Here is a 24,340-nt window from a genome sequence, read left to right as displayed (position 1 = left end):
TGGCTGTTCTGAGTTCGCCCGTGCGAGTGGAAACCACAGAGTGGTTCAGAGATAAATGTCCCAGAAACAGCAAAACAGTCTCGTGAAGAAAGAGCAGAGGCCTTTGGAGATCTCTTCATAAGCAGAAGAGAAGGCCATAGTGCATAGGTAGCCAAATTGTCTTTACTTATCTGAGAGATGCGCAGGTCAGGTCCACGTGGGCACCATTTGTTGTTAAATTTCGGAGGCTCTTGCCATGCGGGTTGGCTTCACGGGCGGGTAACAGAGACGCGGAGACAACGGCTGGGCAGGGAAGCTGTATTTCTTTATTCAGGAACAACGATTCATAAACTAAGACAAACTAATCACCAAACAGAACTCTGCTGTCTCTTTGCTGCAGCTCAAGCACTCCCTCTTACTCTCGAACTCAGGAACCCTCTCCCGGGGTTCCTTGGGGTGGGGCCAAGCGGGCCCGCAAAATTAACTGGACTGATCCAATTCTTTTGGCGGGGGAGGGCTAGAACAAACCAATGTAAAGCATACAACAATATTATATATGGCTTCTTCCATTCATTTCATGGTTTCAGGTTTTGCACCAAAGTCTTTAATTTTAACTTATTTTATGTTAGATAGAGGCCTAGTTTCATTCTTTCACATGTGGCTCTCCAGTTTTCTCAAAACTAATTATTGAAGAGACTTTTCTTACAGTATTACAAGCTTAGGACTTCTTTGTCATAAATTATATATAGTGTATTTCTAAATTCTCACTTCTTATAACTTGTTCTATTTTTAGTTGAACATTTTGTTTTAATTATTGCTACTTTATAGTATAGTTTGAAATTGTGATAGCTCCATTGTTCGTTTTCTCAAGAGTGTATTTGTTATTTTAAAGGTCATTTGTAAATCTAATTAAATTTCATGTCTTTTTTTCTAATTCTAGTGAAGAATGTCATTGAGAATATGATAGGAATTGCATTGAATCTTTATATTGCTATAAGAGAAGAATTGACACATCATAGGGTTGGTCCATTTTTAGCCTTCTCAGAGTTCTACAATTGCTTTCAAAAGGGGATGGACCAGTTTATATTCCCACCAGCAGTGGCAGACTTCCTTTACTCAGAAGGTGGAAGGTCTGGCTTCTGTAATTGCTTCCCAACTGAACATGGGCGTTGACTGGTCGGTCCATATTCCCAGTCTGCCTCTCGCTTTCCCTAGTAGGGTGGGTCTCTGGGAAAGCTGAGCTCCAGGACACATTGGTGGGGTCTTCAGTCTAGGGAAGCCTGGCTGGCATCCTGATGACATCTGGAACCTGGTGACTGAAAAGAGAGTTAACATACGAAGCCAAACAAATTGTTGAGCAATCATGGACCCAAAGCTTGGAATAGTGGAGAGGAAGTGTTAGGGAGGTACTCACTGCAAACTCTAATGTACTTCTGCTTTCAGGTATATATTGTGCAGTAGTTTATGGATATGTGTGAACATATGCTCTCTCTCACATAAACTGGTGTATATATAGGTTTTGGGACTTTGTTAGAAAGTGAAAAAAAAGAAGGGGAGGGAGAAAGACATGTACAACACTGCCTTACCACTTTCAAAGATGTCCCCCTGAAGATGAGGACTGGGGGCTCGAACCTGGATCCTGGCACATTGTAACATGTGTGCTCAACCAGGTGGGCCACTGCCCAGCCCCTTCAATTTCTCTCTGTTCTATCAAAGAGGGATTACCAATTAAGTAAAATAAAATTTTAAAGGTTACTATTAAAAATAAATAAATTATGTGGAGGGTAGATAGCATAATGGTTATCCAAACAGACTATCATGCCTGAGGCTCCAAAGTCCCAGGTTCAATCCCCCACACCACCATAAACCAGAGCTGGTTAAAAAAAAAGAAAAGAAAAAAAAGAAAGTGAACCACCTGAGATGGAATTAGAGTATACTATGAAAGGAAAGGTTTCACCCGAGTAAAGAAGCTGAAGGGTTGCCATTTCACACGTGGAGTCTCAGGACACAGTCTGAAGTGAAGCATGTTGAGGTGGCAATCATTGTGTTGGTTAGGTTGGTTAGGTTGTGTTCAGCAGATGCAATATTATTTGATATGGATTGGGAGAGGCATAAGGGAAAGTGGACCCTATCCAATGGTTCCAGGACTGGGGGAAGTAGAGGCTCTATAGTGGAGATGTGAGGTTCCTGCTGTCCTAGGGTTCAAAAAGACAATTGATAGTTAATGTTATCATCACATTATCTGGTAACTGGGTTAACTTTGAAAAGTCCTTTTGTTAGGGTTTGCTGTATAGTACCCAGTATCTGGTATATAGCTGTGCTATTGGATGCTTCTGAACTACTTGGTCTAGGCTTTTGAGAGAGTCTGCGTATCAATTAAATAGCCTATATATTAAAAAGATTCAGTTTGTGTTTTGAAAAACTTTAAGAGATACAATTGATTTTCCCCCTCTCATATTAATGAACTAGTGATTTATATGTCTACATTTTGCTAGGAGTGTACATAAACAGCATTCCCACCACTAAAAGACTGTAACCCATCCCTCCCACTCACTCCCACCCCCCACTGGCCCAGGAAGCTGCATGTCTACCCCTCACCACTGGGTTTTTACTTTGGTGCCCTACTTACAATTTGGTCAGGTCCTGCTTTTAGTTTTCCTTTCAGATCTTCTTAGTCAGCTTCTGTTGATGAGTGGGATCATCCCATACTCATCTTTATCTTTCTGACTTAGCTCACTTAACATAATTCCTTCTAGCTCTGTCCAAGATGGGTCAGAGAAGGTGGGTTCATTGTTCTTGATAGCTGCATAGTATTCCATTGTGTATACATACCATAGATTTCTCATCTGTTGTTGGGCACCTGGGTTGCTTCCAGATTTTAGCTATTATGAATTGTGCTGCTATCTTGAGGAATTTCCCATCTATCCCCATTTTTTGTAGTGTTTTGAGCATGAATGGGTGTTGGATTTTGTCAAAGGCTTTCTCTGCATATATTGATATAATCATGTGGGTTTTGGCTTTGCTTTTATTGATGTGGTGAATGACATTGATTAACTTACAGATGTTGAACCAGTCTTACATTCCTGGGATGAATCCCACTTGGTCGTGATGAACAATCTTTCTGATATGTTGCTGTATCCAGTTGGACAAGATCTTGTTTAATATTTTGGCATCTATGTTCATCAGAGATATTGGTCTGTAGTTTTCCTTTTTTGTTGTGTCCCTATCAGCTTTTGGTATCAGGGTGATGTTGGCTTCATAAAAGGTGGAAGGGAGTATTCCTGTTTCTTCAATCTTATGGAAAAGCTTAAGAAGTATGGGTATTAACTGTTTCCTGAAAGTTTTGTAGAATTTATTTGTGAAGCCATCTGGTCCAGGACTTTTGTTGGGGAGGTTCTTAATAACGGTTTCAATTTCTTTGTCTGTGATTGGTGCATTTAGATTTTGTAGTTCTTTTTGGTTCAGTTTTGGAAGGGGATATGCTTCTAGGAATTGTTCCATTTCTTCCAGATTCTCTAGCTTGGTGGTGTATAGTTCTTTATAGAAGTTTCGCATGATTCTCTGGATTTCTGTGGTGTCAGTTGTGATATCTCCTCCATCATTTACAATTCTAATAATTTGAGTCTTCTCTCTTTTTTGTTTGGTGAGTCTGGCTAGGGATTTGTCAATTTTGTGTAATCTTTCAAAGAACCGACATTTAGCTACATTGATCTTTTGTATGGTTTTTTTTTTTTTGATGTTGTTTATTTCTGCTCTAACTTTAGTGATTTCTGTCCTTCTGGATGCTTTAGGTCGTTCATTTGAGCTTCTTGGTGTTTAATATGTGATTGTATGGCTATAAGTTTCCCTCTCAGTACTGCTTTAGCTGTGTCCCAAATATTTTGATAGGTTGTGTCTTCATTTTCATTAGTTTCCAGGAACATTTGAATTTCCTGCTTGAGTGACTCTCTGACCCAGTGCTTCTTAAGGAGTATGTTGTTTAGTTTCCAAATTCTGTGACTTTAATAATTGTCTTCTTCTTGTTAAATGTTAGTTTATTCCACTGTTGTCTGAGAAGATACTTGGGGTGATTTCAATGTTCTTGAATTTATTGATGCTGTCTTTGTGGCCTAACATGTGGTCTATCCTTGAGTATGTGTTATGTGGATTTAAAAAGATGGTGCATTCCAGTTTTTTGGGGTGAAGGACTCTGAAAATGTCCAAGATGTCTAATCTGTCATTCTCTTCATTCAATTCTCTTGTATCTTTGTTGGTTCTCTGCTTTGTTTACATGTCTAAGGGTGAGAGTGGGGTATTGAAGTCTCCCACTATTATTGTATTACTATTGATGTATTTTTGAAATTCTTTCAGTAAGTATTTAGATGGTCCCTCGTTGGGTGCATAGATGTTCATAATTGTTAAGTCTTCTTGGCTGATTGATCCTCTAATCATTTTGTAATGTCCTTGCCTATCTTTTATTACTTTATTTAATTTAAAATCTATCATGTCTGAGATGAGAATGGCTATTCCTGCCCTTTTTTGTGGTCCGTTAGCTTGTATGATAGTTTTCCATCCTTTCACTTTAAGTCTGTGTTTATCTTGTTGTGACAGATGGGATTCTTGCAAGCAGCATATGGTTGGATTATGTTTTCTGATCCATTCCCCACCTCTGTGCCTTTAGATGGGTGAGTTTATGCCACTGACATTTATTGATATTATGGATTTAATGTATTGTAGTTCCATTGTTTAAAAAACAATTTTTGTTTGCTCTCATATGTGCCAGTATTATAGTGATGTTCTTGTTTGTAAGAGGTCTTTTAGAAACTCTTTCCGGGCCAGTTTGGTGATGGTTGCCTCCTTTAACTGTTGTTTGTCTAAGAAGGTTTTGATACCTCCATCCTTTTGAATGAAACTCTAGCAGGATATATTATCCTTGGTTGAAACCCTTTTTCATTCAGGGCTCTGTAGATATCTTGCCATTCTCTTCTGGATTTTAGATTTTGAGTGGAGAAATCTGCAGATAATCTTATGGGTTTTCCCTTGTATGTGACTTTTTGTTTCTCTCTTGCAGCCTTTAGGATCCTTTCTTTATCCTTACTTCTGCTCATTGTGACTATGATGTGTCTTGGTGTCTTCAGGTCTGGGTTGATTCTGTTTGGTACTCTCTGGGCCTCTTGAATCTTGATGTCCTTTCTGTTATTCAGGTCTGGGAAGTTTTCTTGTATTATTTCCTCTAGAATGTTTGCTTCCTCTTTCTCTCTTTCTTCCTCTGGCAGGCCAATTATGCAAAAGTTACTTCTTTTGAGATCATCCCATATGTCTCTGTTGTTTTCAGTGTCTCTCAATGTCTTTTTGAGTTCTTTCCCCTCATTCTTAGTTTTCTATAACTCATCCTCTGTCTGACTAATTCTGTTTTCTGCTTCTGTTATTCTGCTTTCCCTTGCCTCTGCTTCTTTCTTCATTATATCTGTTTCAGCTTTCAATTCTCTAATTGCCTCAAGATTATCAGTATTTTCCTTGGGGGGGTCTCATCTGTTGTTTCCCTAATACTGTGATTCCTTTCCTCCAATGTTGTTTTCATTTCTGCTATTAATAAATTTATTATTGCTTGCATACTCTTCTTATCCCTGGTTACTTCTGCCTGATGTGTAGTTTCTTCTGGGCTCTTGACTTAATTCATTGGAGTAGCAGTTTTATTTGTTTTTGATCTACCCATTTTTTGATTTATGTGTTTCTTTTTATGCTCTGTTGTTCCTCAGTTGTGTCCTAAGTACAAGCAACACTGTACTAAATACCTTTATGTCAATTGCACTCACCAACCTCAGGAATTACAGTAGCAACTGAAGTAAGTATTGAAGCAGTTTAATCACTACCAGTTAGCCAAACAATTTCTCCAGTCCGTGAAAAAATAGTAACCAAATCCCAGTGAAGAAGAAAGAGTAAAGAAAGAAGGGATATCTAGAATATAGTTATGCAAATCTACTATCCACTGTATATTCTAGGGGTAACAAGAGGGGAAAGGGAACTAGAGCAGAGATACACACATAGAGAGTCCACTGTGAGTCAGATTTCTTCCCCAAAATAATTTACAAATTCAGACGGGCAACGAAGAAGGAAGAAGTTTATGATAAGATAAAAAAAAAAAGAAAAAAAAGGAAAAAGAGACAAGAGAGAGAAAAGAGAAAAGATAAGAAAAAGAGCTGTAATTAAAGAGCAGTGAAAGGAAAAGTTTTTTTATTACTTTATTTTTAATTTAATTTAATTTTTTTAATTAGCTAGGAGGAGGAGGGAGGGGAGAGATTCTGTAGAGAAGGTAGGAGTAATGAGACAAGTTCCTCCCACAATAGATAAGATGCCCACTACCCTAGCAATGAAAGATACCCTAAGAGTTAATTCTGATAAACCTAAAGGGGGGGAAGATATATGCCTTTATATAATATTAATCATAAAATAAAGCAGGGTTAAAAAAAACCCTGTCCCAGATTACCTCAAACCTCGTGATCAGAGGCAGCTGATTGTTAAGAAAGAGAAAAAAAATCCTCAGGACTAGACAAGGATAGCTGAAACAGACAGTTATGCAAACCTACTATCCACTGTATATTCTAGTGGTGGCTAAAGGAGGAAGGGAAGTTGAGCAGAGACACTTGCAGTGAGAGTCTACACTGAGTCAGAATTCTTCCCCAAATAATTCCCAAATTATTTTGTGTATCAGTGAAGTTAAAAAAGCACACTGTCTGGTTTTGTGGGGGATGGGGCCTGTGGCTTTGGAAGCTGTAGGATTAAGGAAGAAAGGATGACAAGAATGATAAAAAAGAAAGAAAAAAAAAGAAAGAGAGAAAATAGAAAAAGATAAGAAAAAGAATAGTCATAAAAGAGCGGTGAAAGGAAAGAGTTTTTTTATTTATTTATTTTTTATTATTTAATTAGCTATGTGGGGTGAGGTGGGGGGGTTGGCTACTTAGAAAGAAAAAAGGCCAGAGGTTTCAGAAGGGTATAGACTTAGAATGAACGATACTCCCTGGTGGGACAGGAATCTTGGTAAAGAAAGAGGCTCAGCAGGGGAGCCTGCTAGGAGCTGTTCCCCAGGGACTGGTTATGGGGGGAAGGGGGAGGAGGTGTGCTTAATAATTTAAAAGAAAGAAAAAAAATTCCCCTTTTTTTCTACTCTTTTTTAACCCAAATTAAGTTATAGTCACCTACTTGGTGTCACCGCTAGGACCCCTTATTGACTGGCCTACTAAATGCAGAAAATCCTACCATTTCCAGAAGATGTGTTCAGAGCTCAAGCCACTAGCAGCTTCTCAGTTTGCCATCTTCCGGGAACACTTGGATCTATTTTATGGTGAATATTTTGGTCATATCTTCTCCCCACTTTTGGAAGGTTTTGATTTTGATGTTGTTGCTATTGAGTTTGGTGGGCTTCATATCTATTTTGGTTATGAGCCTTTATTCAGATGTAAGTCATATAAATATATTCTTCCATACTGTAATGAGTCTCTTTCTGTGGTTGGTGGTTTCTTTTACTGTGCAGAAGATTTTCAATTTGATGTAGTATCATTGTTATATTTTTAGTTTTGTCTTCTTTACTATTAGACCTGAGTCACTGACAATGCCTATAAAACTTAGACTGAAAAGTGTTCTTCCTCTAAGTATTTGATAGTTACTGGTTTAACATCTAATTCATTGATTCATTTGAGTTATTATAAAAATTATTTGTGTGTGGTGGAATATAGTGGTTCAGTTTAATTCTTCTGCATAGTCTCAACCCAATTTTCCTAACATTGTTTGTTGAAGAAACTCTTATTTGTTTAATTTTTCAGGCATATTGTCAAAAATTAGATATTTATAGGTGTGGGGACTTATTTCTGGACTCTTATTTTCCTAAACTGATTTAATAACAATTAACAAGACTGTAGGATAAAACAGGTACAACTCCATACAATCCCCACCACCTGAGTTTTGTATACAATCCCATGCATTAGTTGTTTCCTTATTATTTATATAGAGAGGACTATGGACCCAGGATAATGTGCAGAAGGTAGAAGGTCTGGTTTCTATAATTGTTTCTTCACTGTACATGGACATTGGTAGGTTGATACGTACCCCTAGCCTATTTCTATCTTTCTCAAGTGGGGCAGGGCTATGGAGAGGTAGGGTTCCAGGACATTTTGATAAGGTTGTCTGCCCAGGGATGTCAGGTTGGTGTCATGGTAGCATGGACTCTCAATTCCTTTTTGTAAATGTTATTTATTTTTAAAATGGAAACAATGACATAAACCATAGGATAAGAGCGGTAAAATTCCCACTATCAGAGCTCTGTGACCCATCCCCCTCCCCTGATAGCTTTCCTATTCTTTTTTTTTTATTTAAGAAAGGATTAATTAACGAAACCATAGGGTAGGAGGTGTACAACTCCACACAATTCCCACCACCCAATCTCCATATCCCACCCCCTCCCCTGATAGCTTTCCCATTCTCTCTCCTTCTGGGAGCATGGACCCAAGGTAATTGTGGGTTGCAGAAGGTAGAAGGTCAGGCTTGTGTAATTGCTTCTCCGCTGAACATGGGCGTTGACTGGTCGGTCCATACTCCCAGTCTGCCTCTCGCTTTCCCTAGTAGGGTGGGTCTCTGGGGAAACAGAGCTCCAGGACACATTGGTGGGGTCTTCAATCCATGGAAACCTGGCCAGCATCCTGATGGCATCTGGAATCTGGTGACTGAAAAGAGAGTTAACATACGAAGCCAAACAAATTGTTGAGCAATCATGGACCCAAAGCTTGGAATAGTGGAGAGGAAGTGTTAGGGAGGTACTCACTGCAAACTCTAGTGTACTTCTGCTTTCAGGTATATATTTTGCAGTAGTATATAGATACGTGTGAACATATGCTCTCTCTCACAGAAACTGTTGTATATCTAGGTTTTGGGACTTTGTTAGAAAGTGAACCACCTGAGATTAAATTAGAGTATACTATGAAAGGAAAGGTCTCACCCGAGTAATGAAGCTGAAGGGTTGTCATTCCACACGTGAAGTCTCTGGACTTATCCCTCTGGGAGTATGGACCCAGGGTCACTATGGGGTTCAGAAGGTGGAAGTTCTTGTTTCTATAATTGCTTCCCTGTTGAACATGGGCTACCATGTTCATGCTACCAGCCTGTCTTTCTCTTTCCCTAGTGGGGCAGGGCTCTGGGGAAATAGGGCTCCAGGACACGTTGGTGGGGTCGTCTGCCTAGGGAAGTCAGGTTGGTATCATGGAAGCATCTGGAACCTGGTAGCTGAAAAATGATTAACATATAAAGTCATTCAAATTATTGATTATTCATGAACTTAAAGGCTGGAATACTGTAGATGTAGATTTGAAGTCTCCATTTTGGAGATAGCTAGTATGTCTATTTTAGGTATATTCCAAAGGACCTGTGACTTTATTAGTTTTTGTCTGAGCCTGACATCTGATATGCAGGTATACCCAAGCTATTGTATGGGGAGATGATATCATGGCTGGAAAAAGGAATAGAAAGCTGTATCAGGGAAGAGAGTAGCTCCTGAATATGGGAAAGGTGCATAAATATTGTTGACTGTAAACCCCATCAATTTGATCTGAGGTTCATATTCAGCATAGGAGTCTATGTAACCTCTTCATCCCTGTAGGTCTGAGCTTGCATTCTGTGCTCATCAGTTCGGAACATTCCGAATTGCATCAATTTCAGGACCCATATTCATCAGGTGGTGGACATAATATGTCATCCTACCCCCTTTTGTATGATGTAACATTCTCTACCATTGTTGATCCACATTGAGGATAAGGTCCTATGGGGCCCCCAAAGGGGCCCATTATGTTGTTCCTGATGGAGATAACCAGTGACAATGGAGAGAAGGCTCTATTTGAGGTCTAGGCTCCCCGTGTCTATGTGTGAATCCAGGACTCCCTGACTAGATTCCTAGCGGATGGGGTGGCCTGATAGTGACTAAAGAGTCATCATTAAAGTATGCCACTCTATTGTCCTTATTCAGTTTTTGTAGTCCTCACTTTGATAAGGTTAGCTTTGGAGTGACTGAGGGAAGTGTAATAAGTAGGTGAGGAGGGTATCGAGGTCTAAGTAGAAATTATTTGACTAGGTACTTTAAGGTGTCTTTGATGCTGAGGAATTATTCTGATGCAGTCTCTGCCCCCAGGTTTTACCACGCCCCGCGAAATCCTAGCAGTGCCCCCTTCAACCAATTCTGTCCCCACATGTCATCCCTGGTTGTTGCCCAATAAAAGCTCTTTCACTTCCTCCCCTCGTCCTCTCTCTGGGCTCTCTTTCTCTCTCCCTCAGCACCCTCTCTCTCTCTCTCTCTCCTTCTTGCAGGTGGTGAGGTAGTGGGGACAGCCATTGTCGGCTGACCCCACGTAGCCTGAGCCACCCCCCCGATCCAATAATAAAGATTTGTGTACCCCACTTGCTCCGGACCTCCTCTCTCTCTCTCTTCTCCGCGACACAGCCCGACACCTGGCCCCGACTGACACCCCGGCTAGCTCAGTTGGTAGAGCATGAGACTCTTAATCTCAGGGTCGTGGGTTCGTGCCCCACATTGCAGAGCATATGCCAGGTGTTGTCTCAGGCTGCCATCTTGGCTCTTCCCCCATTTTCTTGTCTTCTAAGGTGTGCCTGTATGGCTACAAATTAGTATTAATTATTAAATAACTGTTAGTACTTTCTTAGCTTCACCCCAAATATACTGATATTAATTTTCATCTGGTTCCAGAAGCATTTTAATTTTTCCTTCATTTTATTTTTTTGAATTATTTATTATCTTCATTTATTGGATAGGGCTAGCTAGAATTCAAGAAGGAAGGTGGTCATAAAGAGAGAGAGTCAGAGAGATACCTGAAGCTCTGCTTCATCACTTTACCCCTGCAGGTGGGAATTAGGGGTTCGAACCTGGATCCTTACATACTGTAATATGTGCACTCAACCAGGTGCTCCACTACCCAGCCCTAATTTTTTTCTTAATTTCCCTTTTTACTAGTATTTGGTAAGCATTGTAATGTAACGTTGAGTTTCCACACTTTGAGTCAGGGGTGTTATACACTACTTTCCCATTGGATATGTTCTGTATTATTTGTAGGTCCTGTGGGTCTTATTTTATCTTAAGACCCCATATAGGCACAATCCTGTTAGGTAGCACTTACATAAACTCAACAGAAGACTGCATGCTCTGGGGGTTTTAGTCCCAGGTGCTCCAAGTAGCCACAAGCAGTTCACTGAAATTCACTCCTCAGCCTTGCATACAATTTACTCCCCTAAATGTTTCTAGGTTTCCAAAGTTTATGTCCCTTTCTAGACAGCCTGCTCAAGCAATTTCACAAAGGAGATGCTAGGTACCCATTTATTTGTTTGGTAGGACACTGCTTGTTCTAGGATATCTGTGACCACCTTTTATCTCTTTTTAAACATATTTCTTGAATTCTATTTGATATAACAGAAAGAAATTGAAAAGGAAATGGGATGGTGAGGAAGACAGAGAGACATCTGTATCACTGCTTCACTGTTCATCATACCTTACCCCTGCAGGGGAGGGTGACCACCTTTTCTGATTCTACCAATATAAAATATTTAACAGCAAAAGTTTTCCTTCTACAGTCTGAGGTGCAGTTTACTTCTGTAATGTGGTCAGGCAGATTATCAATTGGAGAGTTTAACTCTGGTGTACTCCTCTCCTAGAACTGCCTTCCTTGAATCAGGGCTTCAAGGTTTGGTGATGTTAGGAAGGGAAAAAAAAAAGAAAAAGAAAAACTACAGGTCGCCTTTATCCTGTTCAGTGGTCTTTGCTGTACTTTTGCTGTTCACATATGTTATACATTTCCTGTGTGATTTCTTTGCATCCCTTTTTCTGAAAGTTCCTAATTATCTCTGTAATGCCCTTTTTGGTTAAGAAGATCAGGATCTGAGCAGATTTTGTGAGCAGAATTTCCTCAGACTTGTTTTTATGTGGCCATTATGACTTTACCCTCTATAATTTTATTTGGGCATGATGGTTTATAGTACAACTGTTGACACATAAGTATAATTTCTCATCTCCTATGACAGGTGTCTGCAAGACATTCTCTTCTCTAATTGAGGTTCTTTCCATGCATTGTACATCAGGAGTCTAAGGTCCTTTTCATTCCCTTCCATACCTTCTCCTCCTGCCTCCCAGGACTCTTTGGTTTGAAGCAATAAACTGTATCAAGTTTTAGTTCCACCCAGTGTTCTATTTTTTCTTTCAGTGTTTCTTAAGTTTCACCTATAAGTAAGGCCATCTGAGATTCATCTTTACCCTTTGAATTTATCTCTACCTATTTATTATTTATAGAGACAGAGAGAAATTGAGAGGGCTGGGGGAGATAGAAGGGGAAGAGACAGAGAGATACCTGCAGACCTGCTTTACCACTTGTAAAATTTCCCCCCTGGAGGGTGTACCAGGGGCTTTAACCTGGGTCCTTGCACTCTGTATGGTGTGCACTTAAGCATGTACACCACTGTCTGCTCCCCTACAATTTCTCATATCCCTACAATAGGTGTCTGCAAAAATTTTTCTTCCAGCATGAACCAGAAGACCATACACCCCCCACCTTATTTTCCTTCTCCAGAGTCCTTAGTTTTGGTGCAATGTACCACACCCAGTTGAATTTTACTTTTTTCTCTTTCTGTTCTTGTTTCATAAGTTTTACCTCTAAGTGAGAACATTTGATATTCACCTTTATCTTTTTCTTTATCTCACCTAATATGATTTCTTTAAAGCCAGGCTATGACACACCTGGTTAAGTACACATGTTCATGCCACTGGACCCATCTTCTGGGGGAAAAGCAGTGCTACAGGTCAATCTCTCTCTCTCTCTCTCTCTCTCTCTCTCTCTCTCTCCAGCTCCCTTCTCACTCGATTTCTCTCTGTTCTACCAAATAAAATATAAAAATTTTAAAAGGGAGTCGGGTGGTGGCACAGCTGGTTAAGCACACATGGCGCCAAATGGAAGGATGGTTGGAGCCCCTGGCTCCCCACCTGTAGGGGAGTCCCTTCACAAGCGGTGAAGTAGGTCTACAGGTCTGTCTTTCTCCCCTCCTCTCTCCATCTCTCTCAGTCCTATCCAACAACAATGACATCAATAAGCACAATAATGTTAAACAACAAGGGCAACAAAAGGGAAAATAAATAAATAAATAAATAAATATGCTTTAAAAAGAACTTTAAAAGTTTAAAATTAATTTTTACAAGTTACATCCAAGATGTTTAACAGCTGAATTAAAATGTTATATGTTATATTGTGTGTATATAACATAAATTCATTAGCCTTTTGTCTGTTGTTGGGCATCTCCTCAGATAGGTGCCTTTGTTTCTTTTGGCAATATTACCAGGAGTCAATTGCCAGGTCATAAGATAAGTCCATTTCTAGAATTCTGACAAATCTCCAGATTGTTTTCTTTTTTAAAATTTTTTATTTAAGAAAGGATTAATGAACAAAAACATAAGGTAGGAGGGGTACAACTCCACACAATTCCCACCACCCAATCCCCATAAGCCACCCCCTCCCATGATAACTTTCCCATTCTCTAGCCCTCTGGGAGCATGGACTCAGGGTCATTGAGGGTTGCAGAAGGTAGAAGGTCTGGCTTCTGTAATTGCTTCCCCGCTGAACATGGGCGTTGACTGGTCGGTCCATACTCCCAGTCTGCCTCTCGCTTTCCCTAGTAAGGTGTGTCTCTGGGGAAGTTGAGCTCCAGGACACATTTGTGGAGTCTTCAATCCAGGGAAGCCTGGCCAGCATCCTGGTGGCATTTGGAACCTGGTGATTGAAAAGAGAGTTAACATATGAAGCCAAACAATTTGTTGAGAAATCATGGATCCCAAGCTTGGAATAGTGGAGAGGAAGTGTAAGGGAGGTACTCACTGCAAACTCTAGTGTACTTCTGCTTTCAGGTATATATTTTGCAGTAGTATATAGATACGTGTGAACATATGCTCTCTCTCACAGAAACTGGTGTATATCTAGGTTTTGGGACTTTGTTAGAAAGTGAACTACCTGAGATGAAATTAGAGTGTACTATAAAAGGAAAGGTCTCACCCGAGTAATGAAGCTGAAGGGCTGTCATTCCACATGTGAAGTCTCTGGATACAGTCTGAGGTGAAGCATGTTGAGGTGGCAATCGTTGCTTTGGTTAGGTTGTGATCGGCGGATGCAATATTATTTGGTTTGGATTGGGAGATGCATACGGGAAAGTGGGCCCTATCCAAGGGTTCCAAGACTGGGGGAAGTAGGGGCTCTATAGTGGAGATGTGAGGTTCCTGCTGTCTTAGGGTTCAAAAAGACAATCGATAGTCAATATTATCATCACATTATTTGTTAATTGGGTTAACTTTGAAAAGGCCCTTTGTTATGGTTTGCTATACAGTATCCAGTATCTTGTATATAGCTCTGCTATTGGATGCTTCTAATCTACTTGGTCTAGGCTTTTGAGAGAGTCCGCATATCAGATACATAGCCTATATATTAAAAAGATTCATTTTGTCTTTTGAGAAACTTTGAGACATACAATTGATTTCCCCCCTCTCATATTAATTAAATACTGATTTATATGTCTACATTTTGCTAGGAGTGTACATAAACACCATTCCCACCACCAAAGGACTGTGACCCATTCCTCCCGCCCAATCCCACCCCCCACTGTCCCAGGAAGCTGCATGTCTACCCCTCACCACTGGGTTTTTACTCTGGTGCCCTACTTACAATTTGATCAGGTCCTGCTTTAAGTTACCCTTTCAGATCTTCTTAGTCAGCTTCTGTTGGTGACTGGTTCATCCCATACTCATCTTTATCTTTCTGACTTAGTTCACTTAACATAATTCCTTCTAGCTCTGTCCAAGATGGGTCAGAGAAGGTGGGTTTATTGTTTTTGATAGCTGCATAGTATTCCATTGTGCATATATACCACAGCTTTCTCAGCCACTCATCAGTTGTTGGGCACCTGGGTTGCTTCCAGGTTTTAGCTATTATGAATTGTGCTGCTATGAACATAGGAGTACACACCTCTTTTTGGTTGGGTGTTATTGAGTCCTTGGGGTATAACCCCAGGAGAGGAATTACTGGATCATATGGAAGGTCCATGTTTAGCCTTCTGAGAGTTTTCCAGACTGCTCCACAGTGGTTGTAACAATTTACATTCCCACCAGCAATGTAAAAGAGTTCCTCTGTCCCCACATCCTCTCCAGCATTTGTTGCTGCTGTCCTTTTTGATGTATGCCATTCTTACAGGAGTGAGGTGGTATCTTAGTGTTGTCTTAATTTGCATTTCTCTGAGAATCAGTGACCTAGAGCAGTTTTTCATATGTTTGTTAGCCTTTTGGATCTCTTCTGTAGTGAATGTTTTGTTCATTTCCTCTGCCCATTTTTGCATGGGGTCATTTGCTTTTTTGGTGCTAAGTTTGTTGAGCTCTTTATATATTTTGGTGATTAGTTTCTTGTCTGATGTCTGGCATGTGAAGATCTTCTCCCATTGGTTGAGGGGGTCTCTTTGTTTGTTTAATAGTTTCTTTGGATGTGCAGAAGCTTTTCAATTTGATGTAGTCCCGTTGGTTTGTTTCTGCTTTAGTCTTCCTTGCAATTGGGTTTGATTCATCAAAGATGTCCTTGAGGTGTATGTGGGAAAGTGTTTTACCAATGTTTTCCTCTAAGTATTTGATTGTTTCTTATCTGACACCTAGGTCTTTGATCCATTTGGAGTTGATTTTTGTTTCTGGTGAGATAAAGTGGTTCAATTGCATTCTTCTGCATGTTTCAACCCAGTTTTCCCAGCAACATTTATTGAAGAGAGCCTCCTTTTTCCATTTAATCCTTTGGGCCCCCTTATCAAAGATTAGATGCCCATATTTATTGGGATTTACTTCTGGGCTTTCAATTCTGTTCCACTGGTCTGTGTGCCTATTTGTGTTCCAGTACCATGCTGTTTTGATGATGATGGCTTGATAATATAGTTTAAGGTCTGGGAGTGTGATGCCTCCATTTCTGTTTCTTTTCCTCAAGATGGTTTTGGCAATTCTAGGTGTTTTCAGGTTCCAGATAAATGATTGTAGTGTTTGTTCTATTCTCTTAAAGAAGCTTGGTGGAACTTTGATGGGTATTGCATTAAATTTGTATATGGCTCTGGGGAGAATATTCATTTTGATGATATTTATTCTTCCAATCCATGAGCATGGGATATCTTTCCATTTCTTGGTATCAGTTTCTATTTCCTTGAGTAGAGACTCATAGTTTTCAGTATACAAGTCTTTCACTTCTTTGGTCAACTTTATTCCTAGGTATTTGATTGATTTTGCTGAAACAGTAAATGGGAGTGATTTATGGATGTCTTCTTCAGATTTAGTGTTTGCATAAAGAAATGCCACCGATTTTTTACATTGATTTTGTAGCCTGATACCTTGCTATATTGCCTAATAACTTCCAGTAATTTTCTACTGGATTCTTTAGGTCTTTCTATGTATACTATCATATCATCTGCAAATAGTGAGAGCTTGACTTCTTCCCTTCCAATCTGTATTCCTTTAATTTCTTTCTCCTGCCTGATTGCTATGGCAAGAACTTCCAATACTATGTTGAAGAGTAATGCTGACAGTGGACAGCCCTGTCTAGTCCCCGATCTGAGGGGGAATGCCTTCAGCTTCTGTCCATTGAGTATGGTGTTGGCTGTAGGTTTGCTATATATAGACTCCACTATCTTGAGGAATTTCCCATCTATTCCCATTTTTGTAGAGTTTTGAGCATGAATGGGTGTTGGATTTTGTCAAAGGCTTTCTCTGCATATATTGATATAATCATATGGTTTTTGGCTTTGCTTTTATTGATGTGGTGAATGACATTGATTGACTTACGGATGTTGAACCAGCCTTGCATTCCTGGGATGAATCCCACTTGGTCATGATGAACAATCTTTTTGATGTGTTGCTGTATCCGGTTGGCCAAGATCTTGTTTAATATTTTGGCATCTATGTTCATCAGAGATATTGGTCTGTAGTTTTCCTTTTTTGTTCTGTCCCTATCAGCTTTTGGTATCAGGGTGATGTTGGCTTCATAGAAGGTGTAAGGGAGTATTCCTGTTTCTTCAATCTTATGGAATAGCTTAAGAAGTATGGGTATTAACTGTTTCCTGAAAGTTTTGTAGAATTCGTTTGTGAAGCCATCTGGTCCAGGACTTTTGTTGTTGGGGAGATTCTTAATAACGGTTTCAATTTCTTCGTCTGTGATTGGTGCATTTAGATTTTGTAGTTCTTCTTGGTTCAGTTTTGGAAGGGCATAGGTTTCTAGGAATTGTTCCATTTCTTCCAGATTGGTGGCATATAGTTCTTTATATAAGTTTCGCAGGATTCTCTGGATTTCTGTGGTGTCAGTTGTGATATTTCCTCCATCGTTTACAATTATATTAATTTGATTCTTCTCTCTTTTTTTAAATTTATTTTTTTTTATTTTTTTGAGAAAGGATTAATTAACAAAACCATAAGGTAGGAGGGGTACAACTCCACACAATTCCCACCACCCAATCTCCATATCCAACCCCCTCCCTAGTAGCTTTCCCATTCTCTATCCCTCTGGGAGCATGGACCCAGGGTCATTGTGGGTTGCAGAAGGTAGAAGGTCCGGCTTCTGTAATTGCTTCCCTGCTGAACATGGGCGTTGACTGGTCGGTCCATACTCCCAGTCTGCCTCTCTCTTTCCCTAGTAGGGTGGGTCTCTGGGGAAGCTGAGCTCCAGGACACATTGGTGGGGTCTTCAATCCAGGGAAGTCTGGCCGGCATCCTGATGACACCTGGAACCTGGTGACTGAAAAGAGAGTTAATATACAAAGCCAAACAAATTGTTGAGCAATCATGGACCCAAAGCTTGCAAAAGTGGAGAGGAAGTGTTAGGGAGGTACTCACTGAAACTCTAGTGTACTTCTGCTTTCTTACTTTGGTGCCATACTCCAAACACAGTCAATTTCTGCTTTCCGTTTCTACTTCTTCTTTTTTTTTACATGCCTAACATTCCCCAGATTCCCATTTAACAATACAACCCCCACTAATTCATTCATCATTTTTCATGAACCTGTATTCTCCCCACCCACCTACCCACCCCAGAGTCTTTTACTTTGGTGTAATACTCCAATTCCATTTCAGGTTCAACTTGTGTTTTCTTTTCTAATCTTGTTTTTCAACTTCGGCCTGAGAGTGAGATCATCCCGTATTCATCCTTCTGTTTCTGACTTATTTCACTCAACATGATTTTTTCAAGGTCCATCCAAGATCGGCTGAAAACGGTGAAGTCACCATTTTTAACAGCTGAGTAGTATTCGATTGTGTATATATACCACAACTTGCTCAGCCACTCATCTGTTGTTGGACACCTGGGTTGCTTCCAGGTTTTGGCTATTCATTCTCAAGGATAGACCATATGTTAGGCTACAAAGACAGCATCAGCCTATTCAAGAGCACTGAAATCATCCCAAGCATCTTCTCAGACCACAGTGGAATTAAACTAACACTTAACAGTCTTCTCTCTTTTTTGTTTGGTGAGTCTGGCTAGGGGTTTGTCAATTTTGTTTAATCTTTCAAAGAACCAACATTTGGCTTCATTGATATTTTGTATTGTTTTTTTATTTTCGATGTTTATTTCTGCTCTAACTTTATTGATTTCTGTCCTTCTGGTTGCTTTAAGGTTCCTTTGTTTCTCTTCCTCTAAGTTCTTGAGGTATGCAGTAAGGTCGTTCATTTGGGCTTCTTCTTGGTGTTTAATATGTGATTGTATGGCTATAAGTTTCCCTCTCAGTACTGCTTTCGCTGTGTCCCAAATATTTTGATAGGTTGTGTCTATACTATACTAAATACCTATACTATACTAAATACCTTTATGACAATTGCACTCACCAACCTCCAGAATTACAGTAGCAACTGAAGTAAGTATTGAAGTAGTTTAATCATTACCAGTTAGCCAAACTATTTCTCCAGTCTGTGAAATATAGTAACCAAATCCCAGTGAAGAAAGAGAAAAGAAAGAGAGGATAGCAAGAATAGACAGTTATGCAAATCTACTATCCACTGTATATTCTAGGGGTAACAAAAGGGGAAAGGGAACTAGAGCAGAGATACACACATAGAGAGTCCACTCTGAGTCAGATTTCTTTCCCAAAGTAATTCACAGATTCAGAAAGGCAAAGAAGAAAGAAGAAGTGTATGACAATATTAAAGAGAGAGAGAGAGAGAGAGAGAGAGAGAGGGAGAGAGACAAGAGAGAGAAAAGGGAGAAGATAAGAAAAAGAGTTGTAATTAAAGAGCAGTGCAAGGAACTTCCCAAATGTGTATCAGTGAATTAAAAAAAAAAACACCCTGTTTGGTGGTATGGGGTATCCTGCTAGGAGCTGGTCCCCAGGGACTGCTTATGGGGTGGGGGCGGCGGGAAGGATGTATGCTTGAAAATTAAAAGGAAGAAAAAATAATTTTTCCCCTACTCTAATTCCTAACCCAAATTAAGTTATAGTCATCTCTTTGTCACCGCTATGACACCTTATTGGCTGGCCTGCTAAAGGCAGAAAATCCTATTGTTTCCAGGGAATGTGTTTGGAGCTCAGCAGCTAGCAGCTTCTCTGTCCACCATCTTCCAGGAAACCCCCCCTCCAGACTTTTTTAAAGGATTTCTCAAAAATGAAAACTAGCTCCAAATCCTTTGATCCAATGAGAGCTATACTCAAGAAGTCTTTGGATCCGCCCTCAGGGTTGCGGTGGTCCCTGGAGACTCCCAAGAGAAAGCCCCTAAGCTAAAGTGCTCTCTCTGGGTCCTCTGCCTGCCGCCCGGCAGCGCTCTGCAACCGGAGGAGGAGCCGCCTTCCCCAGCGGAGGACAATGCCCGGCACACTCACCTTGCCCGGCGCCGCCTGGGAAGTCTGGAGCCCCATTAGTCCGTGTCACATTTACTCTAATTCTTAACCCAAATTAAATTATAATCACCTCTTATTGACAGGCCTGCTAAAGGCAGAAAATCCTACCGTTTCCAGAAGATGTGATCAGGAGCATGCTGTTAGCAGCTTCTCAGTCCGCCATCTTCCCCTCCCTCTCCGGTACTTTTTTTTTTAATGAGACAGTGTTGGTTTACAAGATGGTGTATGTTTTAGACAAACCACTTCACACTCACCACCAAGGTGGGAGTCTCCCTTCCCCAAGTCCATTGAGTGCCCTCTTCCAGATTGTTTTCAACAGGGGTTAGATCAATTTGCACTCCTGCCAACAATGCAGAAATATCCCTTTTTGGGAGTCAGGTAGCTGGTTAAGCGCATGTGGCGCAAAGCACAAGGACAGCATAAGGATGCCAATTCGAGCCCCCACTTCCCCGCCTGCAAGGGAGTCACTTCACAGGTGGTGAAGCAGGTCTGCGGGTATCTATCTTTCTCTCCTCTGTCTTCCCCATTCTCTCCATTTCTCTCTGTCCTATTCAACAATGATGACATCAATCACAACAACAATAACTACAACAATAAAAAAACAAGGGCAGCAAAAGGAAATAAATAAATATTTAAAAAAACAAAAAAAGGAATATTCCTTTTCACTCGCATGTTCACCAACATTTGGTATTTCTGTCATTCCTAATATATGGCAGTCCCACATGTGTAAAGTTGTACCTCATTAATTTTTTGCATTTCTCTGATATTCTCTTATTTTTGAGGATCTTGCTTATCATTTTGGCTGTTTAAATCTCTTCTTTGGTGAATATTCTGTCATTATCCTCTCCTTATTTTTTAATGGAACTGTTTTTTTTTTATCTGCTTGCTTTATTTTGTTTTTCCTTAGTTTGGTGAGTTCTTTCTCTGTCCTTTTTTTAATACATCAAACCCATTTAGTAATTGAATATCTGTAGAAAAATACCAAGGAATTATTATGTTTCATCCTGTTTTTCCTTTGCTTCATTTCCTAAATCTCACATAACAGTGATATTCTAATAATCTGTTTCTCTTTGTCTTCTAACTTATTTTGCTTAGCATGATCTCACCCAGTTCTATTCATGCCAGATCACAAAGCAAGGTTTAATCTTTTCTTAAAGCATATATATAAAAAATTGTTGAATGAAGACAACTCCTAGGCTGGCTCTCTTCAAGAAATATCTTCAGATCACATATCTGAATGAAGACAGGATTTCCAGGCCAGTAGGAGAGAAACTACAGAGAAGGGAACTAGGAGAAACCACAGTAGAAAATTATATTCCATTTATGACTTGGCAAAAGTGTACTGAAAAGAACAAAAGAAAGTTGAGCAACACCAAACTGCAAATACTACTATGATTTCTTCTTTAATTTTTTGTTTACTGATTCAATAATGATAGACAAGATTATTGAATAAGAGAGGTACATTATATACAAGTCCCACCACCAGAGTTTCATATCCCATCCCCTCCACTGGAAATTTCTATTTTTTTATCCCTCTGAGAGTAGGGACCAAAGCAGAAGTGGGAGGTCTGGCTGCTGTAATTTATCCTCTGCTGGACATGGATGTCGACAGGTCAATCCATAACCCCAGTCTGTTTCTATCTTTCCCTAGTTGGGTAGGGTTCTGGTGAGGTGGGATTCCAGGACACATTGGTGAGTTTGGCTGCCCAGGGGGAGTAGGGTTGGTGTCATGGTAGCATCTGCAACTTGGTGGCTGAAAAGCATTAAGATATAAAGAAGAACACATTGTTTAATAATCAGGAACCTAAAGGTAGGAATATAGCAGATGAGATTTCAGGTCTTCATGTTGGAAGAAACTAGGAAGTCTATTTTAGGTATATTCCAAGGGGCCTATGACTTTACTAATTTTCACCTGAGCACGATAATAGTTAACATGCAAGTGGGTTGAAAGTGTTGTCTAGGAAGATGATGCTGTTGGGAACAGGATTAAAAAGTTGTATCAGAAGCCACCTCTCACCATCTGTACCCCATAATGACCCTGGGTCCATACTTTCAGATAGTTAAAGAATAGGAAAATTAACAGGGGAGAGGATGGGACATGGAGCTCTGGTAATATCCTATGGTCTTGTCAGTGTTTTGATTTTATAAATAAATAAATTAAAATTTTAAAAATCTGGATCAGGTCATAGAGTAGGTCCCAAATATGGGGAAATTATACAAATACCTCTGAATGGAAACCCCATTAATGTGACTTAGGAACTATGTCTATCCATACTTAGCACAGGAACCTGTGAAACCTCTGCATTCCCACTGATCTGAACTCAGATTCCATGGTCATGGAACATTGTAAGCAGCACTCATTTCAGGACCAGTTTTACTCAAGTGGTAACAAAATATGTTGACCCAGCCACTCTTCCGAGAGTGAGACAGTTTTTACCGTTGTTATTGAAGACAAGGTCCTGCAGAGGCCCATGAGAGGGTTTGTTATGTTGCTTCTGATGTAGATGACCAGTGATGGTGGAGAGAGGTCTAAGCCCATCATATCTGTGTGGGAATCCCAGGATTCCCTGATCACGGCCTGGTAGTTACCAAAAGGGCCATCATTAGAGTATGCCAGTCTCTTGCCCTTTTCCAGCTTTTATAGCTTTTACGTTATTTGACAAGGATATGGTAGTAACTGAGGAAAGTGAAATAAGAAGGAGGTGAGGAAGGTATCTGGGTCTAATTAGAAAATATTTAATTAAGTACTTTACTTTAAGTATTTTAGTTATTTCTACTTGCTTGCTGCACTTACTGACTCACTGTAGACTATTACACACTTTTACTTTAAGGTATATATTTTCCCCAACTTATGTATACATGAGCACATGTGCCCTATCTCATGTGCCCTGGTCTATATTTAGGTTCTATAGCTCTGCCAGGAAGTGTATCACTTGAAATGGAACTTAGGAGTCCTAAGAAATAAGGAAAGTCTTACCAGATTATTGGAGCTGGTGGACTGACATCTTAGGCCTGGCGTCTCTGCACACAGTCTGAATTGAAACATGTCAAGGAGGCACTGGTTGCATTGACTGAGTTGGATGAAATCAGTATATGCAGTATCAAATAGTATGGATCAAGAGAAGCATGAAGGAAAATGAACAAATCTCCAGATGTTCCATACAAGACCTTACCATGATTTATGCCATTTAATGCTATTTTCAAATAACTATATCTTATATACTGACTAGACTGACTACTTCTGGACTCTAATTGTAGGTTATTTAATATTTCAAAAAAGGATCTTATTAAAATGCATTAAGAATTTGAGTCTAGTGTTGAAGTTCAATCAGTTTACCAATTAGAAAACTTAAGTGCTTAGATTGAAGGAATATATACTCAGAACTGAATTCTATGAATAAAAAAGCTGGAGATATTCAATCTATTTTCCCCTAATATTAGTTAAATAGTGATTTATAAGACTATAAATTAATAGGATTAAAATATTAACACCATTCCTACAACCCAGGGTCTGTGTCTCTACATCTAGCCCCTACAATGAAGCAGAAAATCTACCCTCCATTCCCTAGAGTTTCTTACTTTGGTATAATACTCCCAACTATGTCAATTTCTGTTTTGTGTTTTCCTTTCTGTTCTACTTTCTCAGCTTCTGTTAGTGAGTGGGATGAATGATCCCATACTCATGCTTCTTTTTCTGGCTTATCTCTCATAACATAATTCCTTTTAGTTCCATCCATGATGAGTTGAAGAAGGTAGATTCATCCCCCGGCTCCCCACCTATAGGGAGTCGCTTCACAAGCAGTGAAGCAGGTCTTCAGGTGTCTTTCTCTCCCCTACTATGTCTTCCTGTCTTCTGTCCATTTCTTTCTGTCCTATCCAACAACAACAACATCAATAACAACAACAATAATAAATACAACAATAATAAAAAACAACAAGGGCAACAAAAGGAATAAATATTTGAAAAAGTGTTTTATACAAAAAGAAGGTAGATTCATTATTCTTAGTAGCTGAGTGTGTATGTACCTCAACTTTCTAATCCACTTATCTGTTGTTGGACACTTGGGTTTTTTCCAGGTTTTGGCTATTACAAATTGTGCTGCTATAAACATAGATGCACACATATCTTTTTGTATAGATGTGTTTGACTTTTTAAAGATATATCCCTAGGGGAGGATTTATTGGGTCATAAGGAAAGACCATTTCTAGCCTTGTGGGGGTTCTCCAAACTGCTCTCCACAAGGGTTAGACCAATTTACATTCCCACCAGCAGTGAAGGAGTGTTTCTTTGTCCCCAAAACCTCTCCAGCATTATTTTTGCTGTTGTTTTTGCTGTATGACATTCACACAGGGGTGAGGTGGTATCTCAATGTTGTCTTTATTTGCATTTCTCTAACAGTCTGTTTCTGGGAACATTTATTTTTAAGTCTGTTGGCCTTTTGAATCTCTTGTGTATTGAATATTC

General features: G+C 39.7%; 1 protein-coding gene across 1 annotated transcript in view; it reads left to right on the top strand.

The window, feature by feature from the left end:
* The window catches only part of HEPH (hephaestin), a 209,323-nt gene that overhangs the window by 63,445 nt on the left and 121,538 nt on the right, over window positions 1-24,340 (top strand). The window lies entirely within an intron of this gene.

This window comes from Erinaceus europaeus, chromosome X (assembly GCF_950295315.1).
Source record: "Erinaceus europaeus chromosome X, mEriEur2.1, whole genome shotgun sequence".
Lineage (NCBI taxonomy): Eukaryota > Metazoa > Chordata > Mammalia > Eulipotyphla > Erinaceidae > Erinaceus > Erinaceus europaeus.
The sequence above is the reverse complement of the archived record's forward strand: the minus strand, read 5'-3'. Positions and strand labels throughout refer to the sequence as shown.